At 32.8% G+C, this 24,170-nt stretch overlaps 1 protein-coding gene and 1 long non-coding RNA gene across 2 annotated transcripts in view; one reads left to right on the forward strand and one right to left on the reverse strand.

Moving 5' to 3' along the window:
* The window catches only part of LOC105735962 (uncharacterized), a 59,941-nt gene that overhangs the window by 3,654 nt on the left and 32,117 nt on the right, over positions 1–24,170 (forward strand). The window lies entirely within an intron of this gene.
* LOC116414681 (uncharacterized) lies at positions 6,002–6,358 on the reverse strand. The gene is made up of 2 exons (XR_004225232.2): positions 6,228–6,358; positions 6,002–6,142 (listed from the first exon to the last, which is right to left on the reverse strand). It is a non-coding gene; the product is annotated as an uncharacterized LOC116414681 (long non-coding RNA).

Consider the following 24,170-nt stretch of genomic DNA (forward strand, 5'->3'; position numbering starts at 1 on the left):
AAAAGTTTTACCGTTCGACGTCGACGTTTCTCAACACTCAGTTCCATATGTTAGTTTTTGCGCGCTGGAATAGAAGAAGAATAACCGAGAAAGAACAGAGCAACCTAAAGGCATCAAAGATTTAAGCTCCACATCTCTTTACCCCGTCATTCGTACTTGTGTAGAGTGTCTCTTGCCTACTCTTCTCTTCTCACATCCCTGTCTCGACTTTACCGAACGAGTGAACTATTTATCAGCAGTCTGAAACAAGTTACTGCGAATGTGTATTTCGAAGGAGTAGTAGGGACGCGTTTGGATATCACGTTTTCCTATAAATGTTTAAAAAAATATCGAACCGCTACCGAGCTGCCGAAGAAAAACGTAAAATGTCTGGTTGTGGTCTTTAAAATTTTTAAAAAATCAGTTTCTTTTTTTTTTTTTTATACATATATATATATTTTTCTTTAACATTGCGAGACTCTATCTGTAGAAGACTCGTTCGAACACTTATAAAATTAACGAAGTTACGTGTAAATATTTTAAAAAGACAAGTATTGTTATATTTTCATGCTTTTGTTTGAAAAATCAGAATCAATTAATTACATTTCACGTAATTCTAATTTATTTATATCGTACAATAAACGTGTCAAACGTAGCTGAATCTTATCGAATACGAAAAAATTGAGAAAGAACGTGTATCGAAATTTCATCGAACATTTCACTTTTTCCATTGTACATGGGCTAGAGAGAATGTTGTGACGAGGAATCTGCGATCTGATTAGTCTATTATCTGGCAACAAACGATAAATCGTGCAACGTGACTATGCAAGGAAAGAAATAGGGAGAGTAGTTAACCATCCTTAAGAATTGCTCTACTTCTCCCTTAAGCTAATATCGTTCCGCAAATGGAGACTACTTACGGCCACTGATCCGTTTAAGTAATGCAATTTTATGCCTAGCTAAAGTACCGATAAACTGGGATAAAAATAGCGATCGATCGATCGGTAATATCGTTGCTATTATCTCGTCGCGGATAAATCTTTTGCCATGCAATTTCTGTACCTGACTTTTCGTCACGGGACGCGTGTTAACGTAATAGAATTTTCTCACTTACCTCCGTAGATGTAATTTACGCAACCGCAATATCGAGTTTTCTTCGTGGTCCTCGAGGCAGCTGCCCATATATTCTACCGGGCGGAAGATAAATAAATAAAAATCATTACTCAAGATCGTGGAGATCGCGTGACCGCGTTTCGTGACGTGACTCCCTTTTTCTTGCGGAAGAATAAGAATGGAAACATCATGAATCAGTGGATTCGACGATTTTATTTCATTTTTATTTTTTAAATAAGAGGTTTTACGCTTATCTTCATCACCAATTTTTCTTATTATTTTTATCTTGTTTTACTCGAATATGTTATATATATATATATATTTTTTGCCGCATCTTAATATCGATTATTCTGCGTGCCAATTACGAAGAATAAAATAATAAGGAATTGTTTCTTTCGATAGATCTATTTTTTTTTGTTTACGCTAAAGGGAAAGAGGTGGAAGACACGATATATCGATAGATTAGGAAGGGTACATTCGAAATGCGGCACGAAGGATGCGTATAAATGTCTTCTGCTCCCTCGACTCGCATCTTTGGGGTGAAAATATGCCCGGTTGTCTCTTCGTATCGCCTCGCTCCGTTTTGTTGCGATATCACGCGATGGAATAGGATATAAAAGGGAAAGGATATAAGCATACGGGACGAACTTACATTTATGCCATCGGATAACGACAGTTTCTCCGATCGGATACGTATATCGGAATTTATTCACAGAATTTATAATTTTCGATTACGTAATATTTGTTTTCGAAAAAAGAATTTTTGGAAGAAAGAAAAAATTCGATAAAAATATTGCATGTTAAATTTTTTTGCGAAAATTATCTAATTTTTTATTATATTTAGCAAAATTATTTTAAACGATGTAACGCTGTTGATGTAACGTGAAATATAAATGAAAATCAATATAATTTTTTTTTTTTTTTTACAACGTAAAAACCGTTTTTTAATTTTAGCCTCTTGTAAGTCATTAGGAGATAGATGGAAGTGTATTGATCACTAAAAGATGGCAGCTGTAATATATTTAATAGACTTTCATATATTGCATGATTTTTCATGCAATATATCGATTGGTTAAAATGAATTAGTTTTTGCAAAGGATCAATTAAAATTGCACACGTATTTTCAATCAAATAAAACAATTTTTCTCGAAAAATGCGTTGATCAAGCATCACAGGATATTTCTCAATATTTCTTTCGATGGAATCAACGACGAGGGCATGGCGAAATTTCCGGGCTGCCTTTTTCCCAGAGCGATCGCAATTTAGCCGACAGGAGCGTACATAACACGTACTCTTGGGGGGTCCAAATATCGATTTCCTTTTTTCCCCGTTTCCTCAGCCTTCTTCGGACCTTCGATAAAGTAATGGCGAGCTTGAATGAAATCTTTTTCCCTGCCATTTGTTATTTTCTTCTTGCTTTTCTTAAAAATCTTATCGAATAATTTGACAAAATATTTGACAAAAAAAAAAATCTTTGTCTATGTTTGAAATATCTTTGATTACAGTCTTAATTAATAGGAAAATTAATGAAAACAATAATGGATTCTACTTTAAATATAAATTACACATTAGTTAAATATATGTGTTTCATATATATATATATAATTAAGATAATAATGATGATAATCATGGCAATAATAATAATTATAATAATAATAATAATGATAACGATGATGATAAAAATGATGACGATATAATATAATAACATAATAACAATGGAATGACGAAAATAAATATCTAACTATACAAATAATCTCTACAGTTTACAAATAAATGATAATGTTTTTTATTTCACCCTACTGCTTCTTCTTTCCAGTTGTGTGTTCCTTCCGCAGGAGATGGACAGGCACGACGAATATTCCGCCTTTTTCCTCTCACTTTCTCGGTTTTATCTTCCTCATCCTTTTTGTCTTCCTCTTCTTTTCGAAAAGGCTTTATCCCGTGTTGCCCTCCGAAAAATTTCTCTCTTCAGTTTGTAAGTTTCGAAATTATACACTAGTCACGATTTATTACGAAATTCTAACTTCCTAATATGACTAGAAGGACTAGGATTCGAAATCTATTCGTTCGAACGATCCACGATATTGGTGAGAACATGATTTTTTTTCCTGTTCCTAAAACAAATTTTACATGCAAATTCAATACGATTATGATCACAGAATACTATCTAGAGTGGCAAAATTTTCTCAAATTCTCACGTTCTCGCCGATATCGTCGCTCGAGCAACAATTTCCTACGAGTACATATCTAATTCGATAGCATTCTTTTTACACATACGTACGTATGATTATACAGTCATGGTATGTACAGTTTTTGTACTTGATTAAACATACAAAAGCACTTTTATGTTTAGAGTCTCCACAATTGTGGGCTTTTTATCGAACAGACAGAACAATATTCGACAGGACGATAACGCAAACAGTAGCAAGATTTGTATATACATTGATAATCGTCGACAATTGTCCGATCGATAATTTCTTACCGATCGATAACTTTTCTACACTCGTCAAATCGAGATCTTTATCTTTTTAACTATGTTTGAGGTAATTTGATAAATCGCTAATGCTATCGTAACAAAATAAGTCTTACGACGATTGGTCGTGAAATGAATCGCGAGGTTATCTCTGCGCCATTGTTTTTTCGATTGCGGGCGACATCTATAAGAGACTCCTCACATTTCATATTGTGAAAAATTGATCAAGATCAAAATATTTTATTTTTCCTTCTTGCATATCGTTTCCGTCTCCCATTTCTCTTCTCCTGAAAAATTTCGTTTTTTTTTTTGTTCTTTTCTAGGAGAATTTCAAGTCGCAAGTCTGGCAACGTATAATTACAAAATTTACCAAAGCGGTTTCGCTCACATCACATATATATTAATACGAGCAATGTCGTTTTTGGAATGTCTAGACACAAAAGCATTGCGTGTTAATTCGTTGTTTCTATCCTCGTTGATTGACAATCGATACAAAATTTTACTCAACAGTTTATTTTGTCTATGTTTCAAATTAACGCTATGCAATCGTTGCCAGGATTATTGTAAATGTTTGTAAATGCAACTATTGTAAATGCATATTAAAGCGAAGGATATTCGCGTAGAACCGAATATATATGACTCTCTCCTATAATTATTTGTGTATTTTCCAAACACTTTAACTGAAATGCAAAATACCAATATTGTGATTATTTTTTGTATATCGTTATTTTTTTCTAAGTATATATGTATAAATTTAAATCTCTGTTTATAAAAATTTATTTCTTCTTTTTTTTTTTTTATCATCCGCTAATTATAGTTTCAACGGGCTCACTCTTCGTCAACTTTGTACCACTGAATTAAACAAAATTATTTTCAGTAATTAAATTAGGCCAGCCCTCGTTCGAATTAGGCCACATCGTTGTTGAACTTCAGGCTACGAAGAGAAATTGGGTGTATTTCCAAATTCAATCTCGTATATGAACAAAAAGATGGAAATATTCAAGAATTTTTTTTTTAGCAAAGAAAAATTCCTTTGATTACTTTATCGCGAGAAATTCACATGGAAGGATATACCCAATTTCTATTGCATCTCGCAAACTTTCATGTCAAATTGATAGCACGCGATACGCTCGTTCTTGGAAATTCGTTGCAAAAACGGGATCAAACGCCTTCCTCGTTTTGTTCCTACAGGTTTATCACCGTCCATATTTTCGAAGAAAAAACATACGTTTTTCTACCTAAATATCTAAACATTATCCATTACGTCAACTGCAACTATATCTAACAATATATAATAAGTTGTTTCAATTATTAAAGGGTGCTACTTTTCTACGATGCTGTAAGAAAAATTCATTGTTTAAGGATTTACCGTGGAGATTAAAACGAGTAATAAATAATTTTTATCGTTGTGTTCATGGAGCAGTTTTCAAAATAGTGGATATTGTAAATGATATTTCGTTTTTAATAGAATATTTGAAAAGGAATTTTATTTTTAAGGAACGATAAAAAAATTAACTAATTTTAAATCTGAATATCAATGAATATATTGCACGTGTATCTCTTAAGAAGTCTAAAATGCACAGATAAATGAACATTTAGATTATTTCTTATTAAAATCACTTGTTATCAATTTATGTAATGATTGTCAAATCAAAATTTTAATTACTTATAATTTATGACCAAAATCATTTAAATATATTAAAATATTAATTATTGCAATATAATTTTTTTCAATACACTTTGTTATAATATGTTCAATACACTTTACAACTTTTGATTTAAATAATATTATAATATTAATAAATATATAGACTTCTTAATATATTATAAAAATTCAGACTTTGTATAATTCATAAAAATTTAATTTATAATATAGATTTCATTGATCAGATTTAAAATTGATTATTGTAATCAATCAAGTCTAAGGCTCCATGTACACGTGTGTTTTCTCTTAAAATTTTTTCTAAACCGGTTCAATATACAGATAATAAAAATTTGTCTAATCGATAATAAAGATTCGAATGTATCTAATTTTATTCGATCAGTATATTTTGTTATAATGAAATATTTATGGAAGATTCTATCGATCCCATTCAATCATTGATTAATATGCAATAATTAAATTAGATTCATTGATCGAATAAAAAAAGAGAATTCTTCTAAATTCAATGTTTGATATTTTACAATAAAAAGTCTTACTACTCTTGCACCAATCATCAAACAAGCCACTTAAATAAAATTTACACGTTTTGCTTGTCGTCGATTCAAGTAAAACCTAATTTTCTCGCATACTTGAACAAACTACTCATTTATATTTAAGATATTTCGATACAGAAACAAGAAGGATAAGATAGATATTTGTATAATCACATCATCCTACGCTTTCATTCAAATAATAATTAGTAAGGTTATGTTACACACTCGTCGCGGTATAAATCATACTTAACCTTCGAAGAGTCGAAAAGATATTCACCGCTACAGAAATATTTGTTTATTCGGCATGTCTAACGAATATAATATATATTTCGATATTCTTTTTTTCTTTTTTTCTCTTTTTTTCCTCTTCTTTTGCTAATTCTATTTTACTCGAAATGTCAAAAAAATAAAAGTCATTGTCATTAAATTATCCGTGTAAAAATAATCCCCTTTTATTGTCACTCACCTTCAATTGTTTAATCCTCTCGTTGGTTAAATGGCAACAACGGCTCGAATATCATTCGATTTTTTACTACTGTTTCATTAGCAGCCATTATATCTATTTATTTACTCGTACTACTGTTTACCCACATGTGAATCGAAAGTCAATTTACACGCAGTTCTCATGCTCTGTTTAATTACGGTTCAGGTTGCGATAGCTTCACTCTGAAGTTTTCAAGGAATAGGGAAAGAAAAACAATATTCCTACGATGTACGCTACTGGCCGTTGATTCGTCGAAAAATGAGGGAAATTTAAAAAGCGAAAATATTGTTTTTTGTATTTTTTTTTTTTTTTGATTATTTTTTTATGAAATGTCGTAAAGAAGTTCGAAAGAGGAACTCGTTTTAAACTTTGGGAACAATGTTTCGAAGCACGACCAGCGGCGCAAATAGGAGTCCAATTAACTACTACAAAGAGATACTGATATTTATAGTATGTGTATATATGTATGTACAACGCGCGCATATGATGTATCAAGAAATCGATAATCGCGTAATAATCGTCACACTTTATTCATGCTATTATATAACAGTATATATTTTATATCATGAAAGAAAAACGATTTGACAAAGTAAAGAAATGTAGGAAAACAATGGATACCGATTTCAATTTTCCATTGTTTTTTAATGTTACTATTTTTTATTACAGAATTTATTACTTTTTACTTACATATGTATATGTTTTTGTAAAATCTTGATTGATTTTCTATCAGTGTTGGACAATATATAATTAATTATATTAAATTTGGATTAAAATTTAATAAATATTTGGTAATTAATTGTGATTAACGATTGAATTATTTATTTAATCATAAATTGGCATAATGATTAAATGTTAAAACTTTTTTTATAAAATGTTTGAATTTGTTTTGAAATTTAATATTAATCAGATTATTTATTAAAAGTATTTATTTAACTTCTTGCCATGTAAGTAGATATGTATATATTTATTCAAATGTTCTTTTTTTTTATTTCAAAAGATATAATATAAATAAATATTTTTAAATGTATAAAATCATTTTAAAATCCAAATTGTATATAATTTACAAATACATTATCTTTTTTTATAAAAATAAAAAATAATTATCTAAAATAATAAATTCGTTTTAAACAAATAATATACATTTATATATATATCATATAAATAATTAATAAATAATTAATTGATTAAATTAATCGTTATTTATTTATTTATTTTTATTAATTATACAAAAAGTTTTTAATTAACTGGTCCAACACTTATTTCTGTAAGATCACTTTTTCTTATCTTGATCATTATAAATGCATATATATGCAATATTAAAAGCATATTTAATCAAAACATTTATACAGAAAGAAAAATATTTAAATTAAAATTAAGACTGTTTAAAATATTTTGAATCGAGGCAATTTTTGATAAGTTTTTCGTATTAATATTATTATTATTATACGAAAATCAATGATTGATTTTCTAATTATTAAGGAAAAGAAAATTAAAAATCTTTCTTAACATTATTAAGATTTGATATCATCTCATTTATATCTCTTCTATCGATTTAGAACGATTTTATAATTGGCTATAATCAGTGCGATAAGGATCTACAATAATCAATCGAAAGTTTTGGAAAGTTTATGGAAGGAAGGTAAAATAATAGATATATTATTAAGCGGTATTAGCATGGAATAAGAGTGTTTTTAATGTTTTCAACAACAACAGGTACAGTAACCAGTTTACCTGCAGTAAATACGTTGATAATTATTCCTTCGGTATTCCTTTTTTTTATTTCCGTATTTATTTTTCTTTCACTCGATTCTTTCTCTCCCTCGCATTCAATAAATTCACACACACACCAAACACACAAACACACACACACACGCACAAAGTTTTCTTTTTTTCGCTACTTCGCTGCTGCTATGTTTCGCGTTCAACTACTACTTAATTAAACCTCACTTATTACTGTCTTTTCGTTCTTACCCATTAAATTGAGTAAGGAATTACACAAGTTTACTACACATTGTGTTCACTATTCGGCTGTCTAGCTAGCTCAGACTATACTAATTGCGTTGTGGAGTTGGGTTAACCTACTGGCTACGATTTCGTGATCTTTCCAATAAACGTATATCTAACCTATTGTACGCGATCGTTTCTATAGAGATCTTTTTATCCGCATAATCTATCTCGGTTTTCCATAAAAACACGATGTTTCATGAAAATTGACAATCACGTTGTTACGTCGAAGGGCGCCGCGTACGGACAACTGGGGAAGCACGTATCAACGAACGAAAAAAGCTTCGAAGGTAACAAATATGGAGATTTTTATTGGAAAGTCAGTGGATCGTCGCCCGCGGGAATGCTTGAGATGAAAAGGTGCGCTGTGTCGAAGCTTTTTTGAAATTTACAGAAGAAACATCAATTCCAATTGTATGTGATAGTAATCTTTTTTGTCAAAACGTTAACTTTGAATCTTACGAGTCAAATGAAAGGAAGAAAACTGTTCAGTGTACAACTCACGCAGTAACAAATTTATATTGATTAAAAAAAAAAAAAAAAAAAAAAATAAGAATACTAATCGCGACGATTACGTCTAATGGCATGTTCACGATGCTACTTGACGCATAATCATAATAATGACGATGACGATGATAATGATGATGATGATGATAATGGTGATGATAATACTTGTGTATAGGTAACGATATTATCGACATTAATCACCTGCAATTGTCACGCGAGATATGTCGCTACATTTGTGACTAGACGCTAAAAATGAGAGAAAAAAAGTCCCGTGATCAAAGAGCCTGGTCAACAGAAATAAATTCTCCAAGAAAATTCTCTTTCTTGATTTTCTGTTTCGGAATTGGAAAAAGGATCACGAAAATGGGACTTTATCTTCTCTATCCGTCTATCATAACTAGTCAACCCGGTTTGTACTTTTTCAATATTGTTGAGACTACAAAGTATTCTCACTCATAATTGTCATGTATCATTGATCGAACATACGCTCAAACGATCGCTTAAATCGGCGAGATCGAGAAAATTCTTCGTTCTTTAATATTTTTGCCTTTGAAATTCGGATCGTACATTGCCTTATATCAACGATTCAGTTTTTTGCCATTTTTACATGTAACGTTGGATCGATGCGTCAAAGCGTCTGATTATAAACGATATGAAATATGCTCATTAAACAAAAAAAAGACTTAACCGTGCGTGCTGAAGCGATCGTATAAATTTGAGCCAATTTATATGTGTCGTTAAAAATTTATTTATTGCAACTGATTTTCAGTTTAACTTTGTCGATATTGTTAAAGGAATGGAAAAAAATAGAAATTTAAATTTCCAAAGAGAATTTGATTAAATACTCGAAAAATGAACAATTGAAAAAGCTTGATCGAATTAGTTAACATTTACTTTTCTCGTTTTTTCTCTTTCATTTTTTATTATAATATTTATAATAATATCCGATACGAGATATATTTCAATAAAATTGAATAAAAAAAAATAGGATATTGTATACTAATTATCAATATCGAACGTTAATAAAATACAAGTAGCAAACTTTAGGCAATGATAGCATTGGCTGAAGGAAACAAATGAGTTTTTTTATTAAAAATTTTTATCTTTTTGAATGAGTAATATATCATTAAATTAGAGTGAAAAATAAAAATCAAAATCGTATAATAAAATATTATAAAAGTTAATTTCTAAAATTTTAAAATAGGTTATTTTCATTCTTCACGAAAAGTATATTTTAATTTCATTAGGATTCCAAGAATTTTTCATAAAACAAAATCAATAACAGTTATAATCTTTGAATAGTTAATGATATTTTAACAAATTTTTTTATCAAATTTAAATTTTAATAGTATAAATATTATAAAGAATAACTTACTGTTAAAGGTTAACTCACCTTTAAAGGTTATGAATAATATTGTACTTTATTCTGCACTACACCATATACTTCATTTATTAAAATTTATTAGAAATCATTGGCTTCCTTCACCAGTTTAAATTTAACTCTCATTTTAAACCTTTTTATCAATAATTTATCAAAACTCCATACAAAAACATCGATCGTAACTACAATGCGATCAATGAACGATTCTTTGACTTTTAGCTTCATGTTTCATTTGTCTCTTAAAACATATATTTATCGTATATATAGATAAGAATCAAATTCACAAATTCGTAAGAAAAATATAATTAGTGGAATCAAGTATTATTCAATAATATTAAATACTTGATAACATTTAATTAAATTCATTATTATCAAGTTAATATATATTCGTGCCAAGAATTGTTTTGAATTTTCATTATTACATAAAAGGTTATGTTTTGCTTTGTTGGTATACAATACAAATTATATATTTGTTATTGTATAAAAGATTCATATCTACTTGTTTAACATTAAAATTATCATTGTATCATCAAATACAACATATATTTATATACATTTCTCAAAATATTTATAAATAATTCAAAAAAAATTTCATTTAGGTTAGATTCTACTTTGTAACATTTGTAAAAATTTGAAACTTTACATCCAAGTTGATTTGTAATATATTTAATAGAAGAATATAATAAGCTGTATAAAATTTTTATTCGCGAGTGAATAAAACTAACATGAAAAAATATAAAAAATAAAAAATGTACATCGATTAAATCTAAAATCGAAATTATTATACTATTAATTTCTTTTAATTATATAAATATTAATCAATCAAATAAAACATTATCGATTGATATCACGATAATAGAAATAAAGATCAAGACTCAAATTTAATATGAAATTGAACATTATACACGCTCGATCACTGATCGATTACTATACGATCGATTTAAAGTGAATTATTTACAAACGAATTCTAATTTATCAATAATACTTTTGAAATATAAAATTATTGAAATTTATCTCCGTTCGATAACCAATCTGTATGACCTTCACATTACATGAGAAATTTGTTTCTAAACAACGCGACGATCGATATTTCGTTGTTTCTCGATATCGATTCGAAGATCTCCTCCTGTCGAGTGTTATGTCGAGAGTCGGCTTGATCGCTGATTTTCGTTTAACTCATACATTTCGTTACCATATACGCATATTTCTGCATATATATATATATTTTTTTTTTTTATTTTTTATTTTTTGTTAATTTATAATCGTGTATGCGTATGTGTACGTATGAATGTGTGTCTAATATATATATATATACACATGTGTACACTGGAAGAACAAGACGCCGAACAAATTCGCCGGCACGAGAAAAGTGCTACGTAAAACGCGAGTGGGTCCCATTTCGAAAAAGTGTCTTGTAAAACGTAAAAGAAAAGTTCAACCATAATTCATGTTTTCGCGTGAATGAATCCTTTGCGAAACACGAGTTAGATTGGCTGAACTTCCTTTTATTTTGAACTTTTACTAGAGCCAAGCTCTCCAAACGCTTTACGTTCACACGTAAAAAGAAAATTTAGGATCTTTATTTACCTAAGCCTTTTTTTAATCGTCTCTGAGAATTATTACGTAAATATATAACGTATTTCTCTAATCGTCACCTCTTATTTTCGTTACATTTAATATGTATATATATACTTTTCGCAAAGAAAAAGGTGGCTTGAAATTATCTCAGTAATCTTCGGTTAATGTCCCGCATATTTAACGCACGTTCTATACGTATTTAAAAAATTGAAACTAAAATCTTTCCACAATTAATCATTTAATCAATTCATTATTTTACGAGTTATCCTTTTTTTTTTTTCTTAACGCTTAGATCGACATTAGAACTGCTATAATTCTATAATGCAAATTTAAATATATCATAATATATGATGACAAAAGATCAATGACTAGAATCATTAAATTTTAAAAATTAAAATTTTTTTTAATGGAATTGATCAATTTTTAGTTTCTGATTGGCTTACGTTTCATATCTCAATCTTCAAAACTTTGAATTGATCTTGTCAGAAAATTATCCAATGTTTGTTTTTAAAAACAAAATCTGAAATCCGTCATATTTCGATAGATTCCATCCGTTACACACGTTGGAAAGCTTGACCACATAAAAGCGGACATTTAAAAGTGCACCATACCTTTATTAAAGCGATTCATTTCTCTTTTTCTCTCTCTCTCTCGCTCATTCCCTCTCTTTCTCTCATTTTCTCTCTCTCGCTCTTTGGTTGATGGAGACAACTTGATGACAGAAGCGATAGTGGGTGATAATGGTGGCAGTAATGGTGGATCATTTAGCGAGATCAACGATTGCAAAGATTACGTATATATATATATATACGTATATATATATATATATCTTTGTTCCTCTGTTTCTTTGCTTTTTCTCGACTTTTTTTTCTTTTTTTAAATTAAGGCCTCGCTTTGCCTCGATCCGGCACGACTGTCTCGTATCACCAAAAACTGTTTTTAACCACCAAACCCCTTTAAATTGATCGAGATTGTGTATTAAGGTCTCTTCTTCTAAGGTGTTATCGGAGTGATAAAAAAAAAAAAAAAAAAAAAAAAATCATGCGTGAATACGAGATAATCGTTCAGACACGTGTTAGTATGTATGTACAAAGTCATTACACATGCACGACACACTCTTACTGGTAGCGCCATCTACACTGGCCATCGATGAATAGCTTTGACACTGGTATTAGTACTTTCTTGTCATGGAATCGTCCACGCGGAAACAAATGAATGCGAATGAACGCGAACCACGCGGTTTATAACGATTAATTCTCGATTCGACGGTTAGAGAAAGTTAAGGAAGTCGACGACGACGCTTTGCTTCGTCGCGAGTTTCGTTAACAAGAAAACTTCCGGCGAGTCAGATTCGAACGTGATCCGTTGCCGCGTGGAAAATTTCTCGACGTGTGTAATATCTAGAACCACTGTTGCTCGAGCACGGTTAAGTCTTTTTTTTTTCTTTTTTTTTTTTCGCTTATATTAAGTGGCTGATAAAGAAAAAAAAGAGGGAGGGGGAGGGGGAGAAGAAACGAACGAAAGAAAGAAAGCTGATCGTTTTTCTGTTTTATTCAAATTAGAAGGAGAGAGAGAGAGAAAAAAAAAAGAAAAATAAACGAAAAAAAGAAAATCAACCGTTCTCAACTCGGACTGGCTCTAGAATTACTGATTAAGATTGATTTTGTTAGAGAAGAAGGAAAAGAAACAAAAAAAAAAAAAAAAAAAAAAACCGCTTCAATTGTGCACATCTCGTCTACTTCTACGTCATCGACGATATTCAGATCTACTGATATAACTACCAACATTTATTATATATTACAATGCGTGTAGATAGAAAGTGATAATCCGTGGCTGGGATGATGACCGGGCCACGAAGAGATTTGTTATCGACAATAAATAATGCTCGCAACTAATACGCTAAACCTCGCAAATATCTACCGCTTTCTATGCGACATATCTACTTACTGTAAGATAATAAGTGAAACAATGCGAAATTTTGTAATAGTATCGTGTAATATTGCGTCCAATCTTGCGCTTGCTGAATCGAAAATCTTGATACGACCGAGAGTTAGCAACTATAAGCACACCTCTTCTCGTTTTCGTTTCTTCTTTTTTTTTTCCTTTTCTTTTTTTTTTTTTTTTTTTTTTTTTGAAGGAATAAGAAGAATATGTATATGGAATATATATATTATCGTATGTATATATATGTGTATGTATATATATATAATATATATATATATATATATATTATGGAAATTAAATTTTCCTTTAGAAAGAGAAGCGTATATTGTCGTTTCTTTTGTTTCTCAGTGTACTACGATTCTCGAGTCAGTCTGTATACATATATACATGAAAAATAGTAATAGTATGGTGAAGTATGATGGGGGTAAAAAGGGGGGAAGGGGGGGGGGTGAGAGAGAAGAAGAAGAAGAAAAAAAAAAAAGAAAATGGTCTTACCTGATTCTCAGCCGAGTGGTGCTCGCCAAAACCGTGGATCTGAATCAGTGGAAGCGGTTTCTCTCTCGCGTTCTCTCTCTATCGATCGACACTCATCAACTCTACTCTGCCTATGGGAATTAATATGCGTCTAAATCGTCTCTTTCTGCTTCTCTTCTCTTCGACTCTCTTTTTTTCTTTTCTTTTGTTTGTGAAATGCAAAATTTCTCTCTCTCTCTCTCTCTCTCTCTCACTCTCTCTCGCTTTCTCTCGCTCGCTCGTTCCATATCTCTTTATCTCTATCTCTCTGTATTTCCTTTCCATCATCTTCGTCTTCGTCTCTGTTCTTTTCAAAAAACGTTTCGAATCGTGAAGGGAGGTGGAGATGGTGGAGGAGGTGGAGGGGCGGGAGGGAGGTTTCAGATAGAGATCGGATTAAGGCACTCGGGTCTCTGTTGAATAATCGATGAATCGGGCGAAACGAGGGGAAAGGATATTAGCCGATTGCACGGAGAAAGTGCAATCTGTTGCGCCGAAAATTCGCGCCCGTCTTCTCTCCGTCATTTTCCTTTGTCTTCTTTCTTTCCTTTCAATGCATTACGTTTATTAAATCGAGAGCACTGAGATTCTGGGATAAAAAAACCGGATATTCCTTGACACGATCGAGTTGTGATCGACACTCGCGGGCAGCCGGATCGAATATCTGGCGGAAGCTCCTCTCCGGGGTCATGCGAGTATTTGGGAAGAAGTTTCGTCGCTCATTGCTCATTGCGATGTCTCGATGCAAGGCTGTATCGATTCGAATGGTATCGACGATTCGAAATGAATTTAACGGATATTCGTACGTATTAGGCGATTATTAGGTCGTTTTTAAACTTACCTTGCATTAATTATCCAGCCAATATAGTTATTTTTGTTAAATCAATATTTTTTACAATAAGTTTCTTTTAATAGATGCCAATGAAAACGTGTAAGAAACAGATATTATTACGAAAAATGACGATTCGTATCAGAATATTTAATCTTTCAAATTCACGAATTAAAATTCATAGTTTCAAAATTTTCCATTCGATCCCATTCGATAATCCTCTTATTTTCCCCGACACTCGCACGATCCCGGTCCAAATCACGAAATGATATGTTGCGCGAGTCGATATGTATTTAATCCGTGCCCGACGCAGCTGAAGAATCGAAAGCGAGCATCCAGACGCCCGAGGAAAACGCACAAATGTCTACCGAATTGGTCCGTTACGTTATGACGAGGGGAAAATTCGCGTTACTTTGGCTTTCCGCTGCTCGAAACACACACACACTCTCTCTCTCTCTCTTTCTTTGCCCCCTTTTCAGGGCACGAGTTATCACACGTGAGAAATCACAGCGCGACGTATAGGTATAAAACGAACTACGTTTCTAAGGTTCGCGTTAAACTAACACTCGACGACGACGATATGTACACATCGATCCCACTTTCGAAAAAAAGGATCGTTGAATTTTTTTTTTCTTTCTTTTTTTTTTCTTTTCTTTTTTTTTTTTTTTTTAATCTAAGGTCGATTCGAAGGCAAGATATATATTTCACGCGTCTTTTCACGCGGTTTAATTTCGGGTTTTTTTCCGATCGAAAAGTCGGAAAGATCCTTTCTCCGTGCTCGGTTGCTTCCGTATGCTCGAGCGAACAGCGATCCATTTTTCTTTAACCATCATCGGCGAATATTCTTTTTTTTTTTTCTTTATATTTATGATAAACCGAGATTTCACAAATTAAGAAATTAAGATGTTCGTTTACCCGGGCATACGAATCGAAAGGGACAGGATGGAAGACGGTAACATTTATCCGAAATCGGCGCCGAAACGAAACCAACTTGCTCGCGAGATTAACCCTTTGCGCACGGCCCAACTTTCTCCGATTTATCGACAATTAACAAGCTTCGGATATTCTTGGTCAAAGATAAACTTTGATAGTTTGGGAGGCTCCCGATCGAGATCCCTCTCATCAACTGCAAAGGGTTTAAAAAAAAGAAGGGAAAAAGTTGACGCGAAAAGGAAAAAGTCGGCGCGCCTCTGTGTTCTCGTTTGCAAGATGAGAAATCACTTGGGGAGGGGGAAAAGAAGGAACGAGAGAGGTGGACGATCCCCTTGTCGCGCAAGGGCATCGCTTAGGGATCGTCTGGAGCAAGATGGGCCCGCTGGATTACATATTTGACGAGAGAAAAAAAAAAAAAAAAAAAAAAAATTAAAAAAAAAAACTGTGTACATATCGAATTTATTAAACTCTTACTCTTACTTGCTGGTTAGAGTGCGCCAGGAATGGTCTAACTAAGTATGCATGCGCTACAACACATCCGCTGGCTATCTTGAACCGCTTAAGAAGCAACATAGAGCGACAGAAAAAGGAAAGTAACGGTTAAAAGTTTCTATCGTCTACGCGCGTGACGCGCACGCGCAAACGCATACCGGAGGAGGATGGCACGCCGCTCTCCGGCACGACGGGAAACTTCTTTCTTTCCTCGTTTGAGAGAAGACGAAATTTGATCATCGAACGAAATTGTTCGATAAAATAACCTTTTTTACTTATTATTAATTATATATAATAATGCCGCGATCGTTTCCTCGCGATCGTTCCATTAACTCGGTCGTTCGAGTGACGAGCATCGATTGAATTTGCGTTAGAGATGCGAGCGAGGCTTTACCTCGCCGTTGATGGCCGTTGGCAAATTGTGAAACGGTCGAGAAATAGCGTTAGCGAGGGAAGGCCTCGATACGCGATACAAGGTAGGAAGCTAGGAAGAACTACGGTAACGAGTAAAAGGCACGCAACGCTCGTGTTCCGGCCAACCAGAGAGCAGCGTGAAACGAGTGCCTACCGGGGTTAACGAGGCTAATTACGGCTTAATATTAATTAGCCAATTAGCGATGCGCCCGCGGTACTGTGCCTCCGGCACCGATGATTGCGCCAACCTTCGACGCTACCGACCGAATGGGGAATTCAATAAGAAAAAAAAAAAAAAAAAAAAAAAAGTAAAATAAAATAAAATAAATAAATAAATAAATATAAATACAAATATTAAAAATAAATCGTCTACGAAAAAGAAGAGAAAAACAATAGAAAATACGAAAAAAAAAAAAAAAAAAAAAAAACAAAAACCATCAGAATCGGATGGCAATTAAATAAATACTCTGATTAGATACTCTAAACTTGAGATTCAAATGAGTTATACAGAGAGAGAGACGTAAACAATAATACATACGTGAGTGAGTAAGTAAAAAAAAAAAATTATACAGCTCTCAAAACAAAAGAAAGAAAAAAAATAAATAAATAAGTAAGGTTACTCAGGATGCGAATACATGTGCGAGTAAAATCAATCGATCAATTTCACTCTCTTTCTCTCTCTCTCTCTCTCTCTCTCTCTCTCTCTCTCTCTCTCTCTGTGGACGCTCTCGAGAGAATTTTATTCCCACATGTATTCCCATTTTTATGGCGAAATGAAATAAAACGATATATAATTAGCCGCGATTAATACAGATTACGATCGAAAGGTTTCTATTACGGAGAGAGAGGGGGGGAAAAAAAAAGAAAAAAAAAAGAGGAGGGAGAGGAGAAACAACGAAGGAGGAAAAGGGTATCGTACACACAATACAGGTTAGCTACAAGTTTGAAACGAACTACTTTATTGGCAACTCATCTAGGCATCGAACTAAACTAATTAATCCGTCGTTCTTGGCGTTCTTCGCGTTCGCCGCCCTGCGTACTCTTGCTGTATCGTGCCGTGTCTCGATCCCTTCACGGTTTGGAATCGTCGATCTATTATAATCGCACGTGTGTGTGTGTATATATATATATATATTGTATATATTTTGTGTCTCGTCCTTTTATCACTGCGGGGAACGCTCGAGTCTCATTGAACGGTCGGTTCCGCGTTTATGGCACAATAAAATCAAACGAAAATCAAATAAAATAATGATGACAATATAAGTGTAAAAGATCGTCGTCCGTCCAACAGCTTTGGCTTTGAACAAGCATCGGCATATCATCATCGTTATTACATACATTTTTAATAGAAGTTAACTGTCCACTTAACGACAACAGCATCGACACCATTATTCCGTATTGTTTCGATCTAAACAATAGTATCGTTTTATCGATTATAAAAAAATGATTGCTCGCATCGTGATAAAGATTATTTTTATTCTACATAATTCCAATATTCAGTTATTACATCTTACAATCATGATCTTACGAATATTGTTCGTAATCATCATTGCTTCTACATCCTATGGATATATTTATATTAATTTCTCATATTCTATATATTATATATTTATATATATATATATTTTTATTAATAAATTGTGTTATTAACCATGATGGTTTTTTTCATGTTATTTTTCTTGTTCTACCTTATTAAAGATACAATCGAATAATCAAGCATTGTCTACCATTTGTCGAATTATAGAAATTCTATTGTACTACGAAATAATATATATATATATATATATGATATTTTGATATCATATTAGTTGCTATGCTGTCTCGTGCTGTTACTATTTCTAGCAAAAAGTTCCGTACGTGAATACGAAATTCATTGAAAATACTTGACTGTAATAATCTTTAAAATATGTAATACATGTATACATATAAAGCACATGTCGCTGTTAAATCAATGTGATATAAAGTAAATACGAAAAGAAGAAAAAAATAAAATAAAATAAAATAGTAGTTGGAAATAAGTAATTTAATAGGCAGATATTCTCCTAAAAAAAAAAAAAATTGTTACTTTCATAAAGAAATAAACATCTTTTTTTAAATATTTATAATTATCTAATATTTCCATTTTCTCATATATATAATTATTTTATATACAACTCCTATTTTGCTTTTTCATAATTAAACATAAAACTAATTTATTATTCAATTTATTTTCTTCGTATATGCTTAATACCATATCGACTTAACATTTTCGTGAATTTTATTTCACTATTATTTATAAAAACTTAATATTTTTTTTTTTTTAAAAGAATTTCGTGTTACTTCATTCGAGCGAAAACTTTTTATCAAAAGTAATAAATAATCGATAATTATGATTATGCCGATGCTGTTTCAGTACATTGTGTTGTTAAAAGAAAGACGATCTTTATTGCAAGGACAATAATAAGACGAAAACGGGGGATGAAAAGTAAAACTGAGGATAGGAAAAAGAAAGGAGACGAAGATTGGCAATGAGATTTCTTAAGCGATTACCAATGAATCTTCAGTTCCTTTTAAATCTCATAATGCGATGGAAATAATCCCTGCGAGCGAACTATTCATTGGTAATTACGATTACACTGTAAGTTCGCAGAGAAAAAGGTCAAATGACGATTAATAACATGATGATACGCAATATAGCAATAGTGATCGCAATCGTACTTGAAGGGATGACGATGCCGGTGGGTAAAAAATAATGATAACAATGATGAAATAGCGATAATGGCGGTAATAATAATAACAATGATGATGACAATATTAATATTCATAATAACTAGTTAATGATAAGTCAATAATAATAATAATAATGATGATGATAATGATGATGATGATGATGATGATGATGATGATGATAATAATAATAACAATTATAATAATAATAATAATAATAATAGCAGTAGTAGTAGTAGTAATAGTAGTAGTAGTAGTGGTAGTGGTAGTAGTAGTAGTAGTAGTAGTAATAGTAGTAGTAGTAGTAATAGTAGTAATAGTAATAAAAGTAGTAATAGTAGTAATAGTAATAATAGTAGTAATAGTAATAATAGTAGTAATAGTAGTAGTAGTGGTAGTAGTAGTAGTAGTAGTAGTAGTAGTAGTAGTAGTAGTAGTAGTAATAGTAGTAGTAGTAGTAGTAGTAATAGTAATAATAATAGTAATAATAGTAATAATAATAATAATGGTGATAATAATAATAATGATAATGATAATGATAATAATAATGATGATGATGATGATGATGATGATGATGATGATAATAATAATAATAGTAGTAATAATAATAATAGTAATAATAATAATAATAATAATAATAATAATAATAATAATAATAATAATAATAATAATAATAATAATAATAACAATAAGGTAATGCGGAATATAATTTTTCTGTAAAAGGGAAGAGGTGTATGTATCGGATGAAGGTGAATTTGGAAAAGGAACATGTCTTCGTCTCTTTTCGTTTTATCTTTCAATTATCGCTTCATTTTCGTCGCTTTAGTCGAAAAAAAGTGGCGAAAACCGTTTGTTCCGTGACCAAAACGGCAGTACGAGGCTTTATCTTTTATTTTTCGAGGAACAGTCGCTTTGAAAGAAAAAGACACTAATATTAATATTAATAGGAATGAGTTCATTAAAAAAAAAAATTCGCGATTAAATTTCGCGTTAAAATCAACCGATCCTCTGAAAAATTCATCTTTAATCCATTTAATGCTGCTCTGTCGACCGAAAATAAATTAATCTCGTCGTGAATTCGATGTAGAGATCAGCCATGATATACGGAAAAAAAAAAGGAAAAAAAAAATAATAACAACTGGATTAAAAAAGGAAATAATATAAGGACAATATAAAATTACCAGTAATAATTATACATTCAATCGTTGTATCTTACGCAAATATACATTTAAATCGATAATATTACATTTGGGAGGGAGAAAAAAAAAAGCAGTGAAACAATATACTGCGCGCGCACGCGCGCAAAAATGCAATAGAAAAAAAAAGTTGAAAGAAATTTAAAGAACGAACGGTAAAAGGAAAAAAAATGTGGATAAAGAAATGTCCGATCGAATATTGATTTCGATGAGACACGGTCGCGATTTAATTGTCTGCAAGAAGGCAGAGCAGCGAGAAATATTATTCTTAAAACATGTACAATGAAACGACGAGGGCGGTGAAGGAACAACGGGATTCGGATTCTAAAGATAAATTTCAACCAGCATGCTTCTCACCTACTGATCATTCGCAACTAATGGATGGTTAGCGATCATTAAAATACTAACTACGCTAAGAATTACTCTCGACATTCGCAATAAGTACTTTTTACGTGTGTACGTGTGTTTATGTATGAGCGTGTGCGTGTAGCGTATATAAAATACATAATCACCGGCAGATGAAAAGGGGAGGAGAGGGGATAGAGAATGGGAAAAATTCAGGAAAAATAAGGATACGTTCGTAGAGTAGGAACAAAAAAAAGATCGTGGTCTCGTATCGGTAGAGTAGAGTAGGAAGAGATCCAACGTCGTCGCGTTCTCGAGCAAAACGATCTACATTTTTCACGCGAGATCGCGCGAGAGCGGAATCCTACCTTCCTTTCTATCGACATTTTTGTGAACATATTTCAAATGAAAGGAAAGGAAAAGAAAAGTGAAATAAGAAGAAGAAAAATTACACGAGAGGGAAAAATAGGGGAGGGGAAAAAACGAAATAAAAATGGATCGATATTTTCAGAATGTTTTGATCGACTTTACTGAGAGATGGGGAAGGGGGGAGATGGAAAAAAAAAGGAAAAGCGAAAGACGAAGAAGAATTGGATATGAAAGAGAAATGGGTGAAGGAAGAAACAAAAAAAAATGATGGATCGATGTTTTGCAATATATGATCAACCGCAAAGGGAAATGGAGGATAGAAGAGAGAAAGAAGGTGGAAAAAGAAGAGGAAAAGAAAAAATGGAAGCTGCGGGTTACAGGGTACACCGATATCGGGTTGTCTTCGAGGTCAGCATTAAGTACGCACCCATGTTCTATCTCGATACTGCGTACCGTCCCGTAATACGCAGACCGTGGAAAATAGAATTCGGTTGCACCGTGGTCTCTAATCAAATCATTGTCTCTTGCTTGGTTTCGCTAGAGTATATGCGCGCGCACGCGCGCGCGCATGCGTGCGCGTGCTTATTTCGCGGTTTATCTCTTTTAAGGCGTGCTTCGTTTTTCTCACACTCTCTTTTACACACACTCGCTTGCTCTTTTGCATCCTCTTTCTCTCTCTTTCTCTCACGCTCTTTCGCTCTTTCTCTCTCGCTCTCTCAAATTTCTTTTTTTTTTTCTTCTTAATCATCTAAGTACCTTCTTATAAGTCATAAATATCACTCGCGAGCTTTGTCGTCGTCATTAATTATTACGGTACATATTAAGTATATGTTTAAAGTTATATCACTAAAGAATATTACTTGTCGTTTGCAAGAGGATAAACACCTCGAATTTCTTCCGCTCCATTTTCACGCTTTCCTTTCTACACAACCGGTTCTTGTTCTCTATCCTCGTTTGGAGCGGAATTCTCTTCCCCTTAATTATTTTCTTTACGCATACAGATTATCGTCTCTTTTTCTCGTTTTTTTTCTCTTTTTTTTTGTCTTTTTTTTCTTTTTAACTCTTTTCTCGCATAATCGCGCTTACCGTATCTCCTTAAACTTAAACAGTACACAGCTTAAAGTTTCAGTAAATCGCTTATTGCTCGACGTTTCTCACATTTGTTTCGGGACACCGTGTTCCTCTCGTCAATGACGACTCTCCCTCTTTCTTTCTTCTTTATTGTATCGAATCGCTGTGTTTGCAACGCACAAGGCCGTCGATCTTCCTCTCGACCGTTCGAAATTCTCGTCGATCGTACGTTTCATAAATAAATAAAAGAGAGTCATCGATTTGCGCTTTTTTTTTAGATCTGAAATTTTTTCACGCCTATCGCGATCGATTCTTTGCGTTCCCGTCGTTCGAGATCCAACCAATGTTATTTCCCTTATCGGGAAGAAAAGAAAAGCGAAAGAAGAAATTGGAATTCTGGTGAAAGTAATATAGGAAAGGAGAGGAAAAAGTGTCCACGAGAGATATTGAAGGGGAGAGCGGAGGATCGATGGCGAAGACATTTGTACATTCCTGACAAAATGTTGGAAGCACGCGAATCGATCGAAAGAGGCGGAAGATCGAACCGCGGAGGTAGATCGGCATCTCGATCGATATTCGGCGTCTCGAAAAACCCGGAGAACACGGTGTCCACGGATACGTATAAATTAAGTATCGACTCGTTTTTGTTACGAACGCCTTAAAAGTCTATCTTAAATCTGTTTCAAACTTACAAACTAAAATCGCTTAATGTAACACGCTGAGCTAATCTCAATCTTGGGTTCCTGTTTACCGCATCGTCGCGTTATTATTCGCGACCTCTAATATAACCTAGAAACGAGTATCCCTTAGAAATGTATTTGTCTCTCTCTCTCTCTCTCTCTCTCTCTCTCTCTTTTTCTCATTTTCATTCTCTCTCACAACATGTACACACACATTCACACACACACATTCTTTCTCTTTCTCACTTTCTACGTCGCGATCGTGTTTTGCTCGTGTTATTCGCGCGCAATTGGAGAAATATTGTCTTCCGTTACTCGAAGAAAAATATATGTATACCTATGCGCTATTCTTATTTAGACGCGTCCCGTCTATGTGTGTTACGTGGTTATATCTGTGTCAATATATGCTTGCACGCCGTTATATCTGCTTCTCCCTACGTGAGTCGCGTGGTTGACCGTGCGTGTTTACGACCGTGTGACCGAACGCGACAGCCGTTTGTTTCGAACGAAAGCGCGCGAGAACGCATCAACGATCGGGTGGAAGGAGAAGGAGGGGAAAAAAAAATTTAAAACCGAGAAAATATGAGAGGAGGGAGAAAGAGAGAGAGAAAGAAAAGGAAAATAGAGAGACGAACAAGCTTCGTTTTTTTGGCACTTTGTTGACCGAGGCGAAGGAGAAGTATGTCGCGAGACATAAACAGGAGAACTGCCTCACGTTCTTGGAGGAGCGGAAGGAGGATGGCTGTGTGTGTGTGTGTGTGTGTATGCCGCGAATCGCGTTACGTTCCCGCGTGCTTGCGTTTTTTTTTTGGGAGTTTGCCAAGAATGGCTCGAAATGGAAGTCGAAGAATGAGATATATATATGTATATATATATATATAGGATGATTCTCGAAAGAAACTCTGGTTAGAAAAAGGAAAAAGCAAGAGCGAACGGATCCTCGTTTAATCGATTTGCGAGGTC

Source organism: Apis florea, unplaced genomic scaffold (genome assembly GCF_048593485.1).
Source record: "Apis florea isolate Af1SG1 unplaced genomic scaffold, ASM4859348v1 contig_2274_pilon, whole genome shotgun sequence".
Lineage (NCBI taxonomy): Eukaryota > Metazoa > Arthropoda > Insecta > Hymenoptera > Apidae > Apis > Apis florea.